We start from the raw sequence: 6,172 nt of genomic DNA on the forward strand, positions 1-6,172 counted from the left end.
CATTCCCAGCTGGTACCAGTCAGCTGCCAAGGCCACTGGGCCTCCCGCCAGGCTGGCCTCCGGGAACCCAGCTGCAGGGGTGGAGTGCCACCACCCAGGCTGTGCAGTGGGACCACTGGTGCTGACTAACTCGGGTGTGAGGCAGCCTGGGGATGGCAGGCAGGAGGGAAGTCTGGCAGCCTCAGAGCTGGGCAGCTGGAGCAGGGTGACCAGTGATGACCCCGGGCTGGAGGCTCCAGCTGGGACTCAGTGATACAGACCTCAGCCTCCCCATGTAAAAGATTGGGACCCTGTGCCCCTGTGTCCCAAGCATATTGAGCTGCTAGACTTGCAGGATTAGGGGACTCTATGTGACTGGGTTTTCCAGGCACCAAAGGAAGGCCCCAGAGTGCCAGAGCCACTGAGGTCAGGCAGGGATGTGGGGAGAAGTGGGGACTTCTTAAGGGAGACCTGTGTCTACTAGGTTGGTGCAGGGAGAGAGAGACAGGAGGGCAAGGGAGGGATTGGGAGAGAGATAAAGACAGGGGGAGACAGACAGGAAGAGATTAGGAAAGAGACAGGGAGAGGCAGAAAGAGATGAGACAAAGAAATAGAAACAGGAAGGGAGAAATGAAACTGGAGAAAAACTGGCGAAATAAAGAGACAGGAAGGGACAATAGAGGAATACACAGACTCCCCACCCAGCAAATTAGGAAGCTGGGGAGCTAGACAAGCCCCCTCCCAAATCTCTGGGTGCTTTGGGGCAAATTGTTAATATTATTGAGGATGATGTTAGAGATAGTTTCTTTATGTGGGTGTCACTGTGCCTTACGCTCCCGCTCCCCCACCTCCTCCTACCCCCCTACACACCGCTCCCAGCAGAAACCAAAATCCCCCTCTCCCTCCCCCGCAGCTGGGAGCGTGTTTTTCTTCCTGCTCCTGCGTGTTTTGGTTTCAGAGCAGGCGGTTCCCACCGGGCAGGGACTGTCCAGGGCCGGGATCGGAGTCTGGGGCAGCTCCGAGGCAGGGCGGGAGAGTGGGGTGTCACCTCTGCCCTGGCCCCAACATGGGATGAGGTTGGTTTTCCCACCTAGGAAGGGGCCCTCTGTGGTGGCGCCCCCCACCCCCCAACCTGTGGCCATTGAAACTGGTGGCTCCGTGGGGCCACGATGATAGCTCTAGGCGGGGTTTCCCGTGTCCCTGCCAAGGTTTCTGCGCTCATTATTAAACACAGATGGGGGTGGCCGCCCCAGGCCTCCTGTGGGGACAGTGGATGCTGATGCCCCAGCCCAGAGGTGGCAGGAAGGGGAGGGGTTGGAGGAAGGGCTGGGGCCTGGATTTGGGACATGGAGACTAAGAGAATTCTTAGCTATATATAATGCCTAAAGCACAATCGACCAAACAAAGTAGATAAATTGGACTCCATCAAATTTACTTCTTTGACAAAGGACACCTTAAGAGAGGGAGAAAGCAAGTCATACACCTGACATGGGACGGACATCTAGTATACGCAAAGAACACTTACAACTCAATAATGAAAAGATAAATCACCCAATTTAAAATGACCAAAGGTTTCAAATAGACATTTCTCCCAAGAAGATAAACAAATCACCCACAGGCATGTGAAAAAGATGTTCAACATGGTTAACCACAGGGAAATGTAAATCAAGCCACACTGAGCTATCACTTCAACCTCCGTGGGATGGGCACACTCAAGAAAATGAGAAATGACAGGTATCGATGAGGATGTGGGGAAACTGGAATTTTTGTGCACAGGAACATAAAATGTATAGTCACTTGGGAAAACAATATGAGTTCCTCAAAAAGTTAAACATTTACATGATCCATCAGTCTTACTCCTGTGACAGGATGGTCCCCAGGAAAAGGGGAGGTTCCAGGTTCCCTGCCCCACCCAAGGGAAGGAGGAGTTGAGCAGGGAGGAGCAGAAGCTGGAGAGGAGACTGAGGAAGGAAGGAAGCAGGATGCTGAGCCAGAAGGAGACCTGGAGGAGGGAGCAGGGAGACATGTGAAGAAGCTGTGCTTGCTTGTCGGTCCTGGACTGGGTGACACAGATGTGGGTGAGAGACCCGTGGGGAGGCTGAAAATGGCAGCTTTTATCTTGATTTTGATTTTGCCCTTTTCCTTCCAGACTTGTCTGGCCATTTCTACCCTATTCCTATTGATCCCCTCCCCACCAGTGCCTTACTTAGACTTGCAGCAGGCTTTCAGGCCTCAGTGGCCCTGCTTTGGGCATTTACCTATGAAGGTATGGGTAACTTTCCGTGCTTGATTTAGAAACTTTATTCTTCCCCTTTTCTTTGTTACACACTAATTGTATTAAAGTTCCTTTCTATTAAGGGTCTTACACACTAGCGTATGTTTTTATTTTGATGCAGTGGATGGCAGAACCTATTTAGAACAAGCAGGTTTGGGGGTGCTGGGATGTCCCTCACCCTGCCCTGTAACACTCCTGGTTATATAGCAAGAGAATTGAAAACAGGTGTTCACACCAAAGCTTGTCCACTATATTCACAACAACATGGTTCAAAATAGCCAAAAGATGGAAACAACCCAAATGCGCATCAAGGAATGAATGGATAAACACCGTTATGCACCTGGTAATGATGTTTCTGTCAATGTCAGACTGCATATACGACAGTGGTCCAGATAAACTTTATACACTCTAAGTGTGTAGCAGTCTGTCCCATCTAGGTTTGTGTAATTGCACTCTATGACAGTCACACAAAGGTGAAATCACCTAACAATGTATTTCTCAGGAGGTGTCTCCAATGTAAAGCTATACATGACTCTAATAACCCATCCTTACAGTGGAATATTACTCAGCCACAAAAAAGGAATGACACACTGACACACACTACAAGATAGATAAGACTCAGATACAATGTTGAATTCCTATCACCAAAACACAGACACAAAAGGCCACATGGTGTGTGATCCATTGATATGAAATGTCCAGAAACGGCAGATCCACAGACAGAAAGCAGACGAGTGATTGTCAGGGGCTGTGTCTGGTGGGGAACAGGATCTCCTTTTGGGGTGAGGGAATGTTCTGTAACTGGATAGAGGTGGTGGTTGCACAATATTGTGAATGGGCCAAATGCCACAGGAATTGTTCACTTTTAAAAGGCAATTGTGTAGAATGTGAATAAATCTAGAAAACAACCAAAAACAAGGGAAAAAAAGAGGAATGGATAAAGGCACAGAGTTGGGGAAGGACATTCCTGGCCAATGGCCTGGCATGGGGGGATAGGCAGGCAGTGAAGTGTGAGAGGCCAGGCCAGAACTCTTCTGTGTTACCTCCCACAGTGCCAGATTCCCAGGGGTGCCTGATACCCCAACCCCAACTGTTATGGTGTCATTATTAAATTTAAAAACTAAACCCCCCATTCCTTGCCTGGGAAACAGGCCTGGGAGGCTTAAATGGATAAAGGGAATGTATGAGACAGCCATGGGCCTGGGCTAATAAGCTAATGATCTGTTAAGCTGAACAGGGTCATTAGCCAGGACCCACCCAAGATGAGTGACCCTAACTAAGCAATCAATGGTGCCTAGAATATAAGTAGAGCATCTCTGCACAGCCGACTTCTCCTGTCTTGCCTGCTACTCCCCTTAGCAGTGTATTTCAGTAGATCCAGCTTTTCTGTTCTCCACTCAGTCTCTGGGGAATTCTTTCACCCCTGCGTCTTCAGTCTATACCCTGATTCTTCCCTGTAACACCCACCCTGACTTGAGGGCAGGGACGCAGAAAATATTTCTTTCTGACCAAACCCAGAGACAGAGGAGGGAGGTATTTGAACAGGTAAACTGAGGCAGCCTTCATGTTGGAGACAACCTCCTGATTCACAATGGGAGCTGCGGTGAAAGGAAGTCAGATTAAGAGGTGGGGGCTAAAAGAGGACAAGAACTCTGGAGAAAGCCACCATGTCCATTTTACAGACCAGAACACTGAGGCCAAGAAGGCTGAATCAATTGTTCCAGCTAAATGGCAGCAGGAAGAATCTTTGAACAACTTAACAAACCAGAACTTGACCCTCCCGCTACAGGAACTCCCCTTTGCAAGCGAGGAATGAAGTTTGTAGGTCCACAGCCCTCCACGGGCTGTAGCCTCTCACTCCCTACTCCCCACCAGCCACACCCACCTCAGGGCCTTCACCCTTACCATTCCTCTTCACCATCTTGGCCAAAACACCACCTCTTCCAGGAAGCTCTCTGGATCCCACTCCACCTCAGCCCCCTTATCACACTTTCTCCTGTCACTCTCCCAGGTTTACTGTAACTCTTGGTGGTATTAGATTAGTATCTTCTTCCCTACACAACCAGAAGCCTCTCCTAATGGGACCAGTTCTGACCTTGGTATACAGTCGGTGCTTGCCAGACTTCTGAATGGGTGGATGAATGCATCTGTGGAGTGGGCTCTACCACGGTGCTGACTCCTAGAGTTGCTGGGAGGAAGCAAGGAATCCACATTCCCAGTACTCCCAGAGGACACACCAGGGCTCTGCTAAGCAGGGCTGCCCAACCCATTGAGGTGGGCACCCCAAATGGGTGCTCTATCCTATTGCACAGACAGCAGGCAGCGGCCCGGAGGGGCGCCTCAGTGGGTTATTTCCCAGCAACAGAAACAGAACTGGAAGTGGTCTCAACAAAATGAGAACCTGATAGAAAAATTCCAGGATGGTAGGTTTCAGGAACGGCCTGCACCTGAAGCAACTAGGGCCCTATCTGTGTAGTATTCTGTTTTTTTCCTGCAGTCTTTCTCCCAGACAGCTCAGCCTACTCCCAGTGGAAACAGGGTATCTATTTTCCCCATTCACTTCAGCAAGAGTGCCAAGTGGCTCAACATTTAACTCCTACTCATTGGATCCAGGGGCCCGTGCCTGGGGGTAGGTTTGCAGCCAACTCCAGGGGCCACCAAAAGGGGTCAGGAGCGACCAGATAGGCCACCTAGGTCATGTAGCTCTTTTGCGGCTCCACTGGGTATCTCTGAGCCCCTGAAGTTCAGGTCACGCTGGTCTTTCTGGTGAGACCACTGACCAAGAATCTCCTCCTGTGTGACCACTTGGCTCAGTCTCTCGAGGCTGGAACCAGCCCTAAGAAAGAAAGACAGACCTTTTCAGCAAGGGCATGCCTGATGAAGAGCAGGGCTTGAGCAAAAGCTGGTAGGTGGCAAACCCCAGAAGGGCGTACTCCTGGAACAGCGAGCAGTCACTGCAGCTGGAGAATCCCAGCCAGGGTTTCTGCTTCCCCATCCTTTTATACAAATAATGGGGAAACCCAGCCCCTCCCCCCAAAGGGGCTAGACCTGGACCTGTCACCTCCTGGACTTATAGGCCATCTGACCTCCCTCGCCCAGAGGCCTCATCCTGTTTTGTCACAAAATTCAATGATTCTGGATTTTAATCCACGTCTACCCCCGCGTCCACCCCCACCTTACTGCGCCGGTTTAAAACCAGAACAGTCTGTTTTGCAAACACTGTGGAGGTGGGAAGGGGCGGGGACCTGAACCGAGGAGACGTGCGCCGCTGCTGCCACCTGGTGGCCTCCGGGCTGGGGGAATCCGGGACCTTTCGCTCCAGGTTGAGGCGAGGGCAGCAAGGCCGCCGCGGTCAGGTGTGTCGGCTGAGCGGGCGCGGGTCCCGCGGCAGGTCTCGCAGAAGAAGAAAGGAGGAGGAACCCTCGGCTCCGAGGGCGGACCGACCCCTGGGAGGGGCGGGGCTAGCCACTGGAGGGGCTGGGGGCATGAGCGAGGGTCTTGCAATTGGGGGGAACCCAACCCTGTACCCCCCCCCCCGGCTGTCCCTCCCCCTGCCTAGACCAGACTTCGCAGAGCTCTGAGTGGTCATCTAAGTTTGGTCTCCCAAAGACTGGGCGTTCCTGGGGTCTCCCAGAGGGAGGGATTAATAAATGCGTGTGGAATGAATATATGAATTTTTAGACTCCTATTTGGGGACTTTGAGCAAGATACAAGGGCTCCAGGCAGGATGCCCAAAAGGAGGCTCATTTACTAAGGCTTAGATCCCTCAATAGCTCTGTGAGGTCAGCAGTATCATCAACCCCATTTCACAGGGGAGCAGACTGATGGGGTAGAGAGACTCCCCAAATGCTTAGAGCCCCCTTTCTTTCTCCACATCTAGATCCTCCCAACCATTGTGGGGGAGCCCCCACAATGCAG

The sequence above is a fragment of the Talpa occidentalis genome, unplaced genomic scaffold (assembly GCF_014898055.3).
Source record: "Talpa occidentalis isolate TD23 unplaced genomic scaffold, MPIMG_talOcc4v2.1 talOcc4.12, whole genome shotgun sequence".
NCBI classification, from domain to species: domain Eukaryota; kingdom Metazoa; phylum Chordata; class Mammalia; order Eulipotyphla; family Talpidae; genus Talpa; species Talpa occidentalis.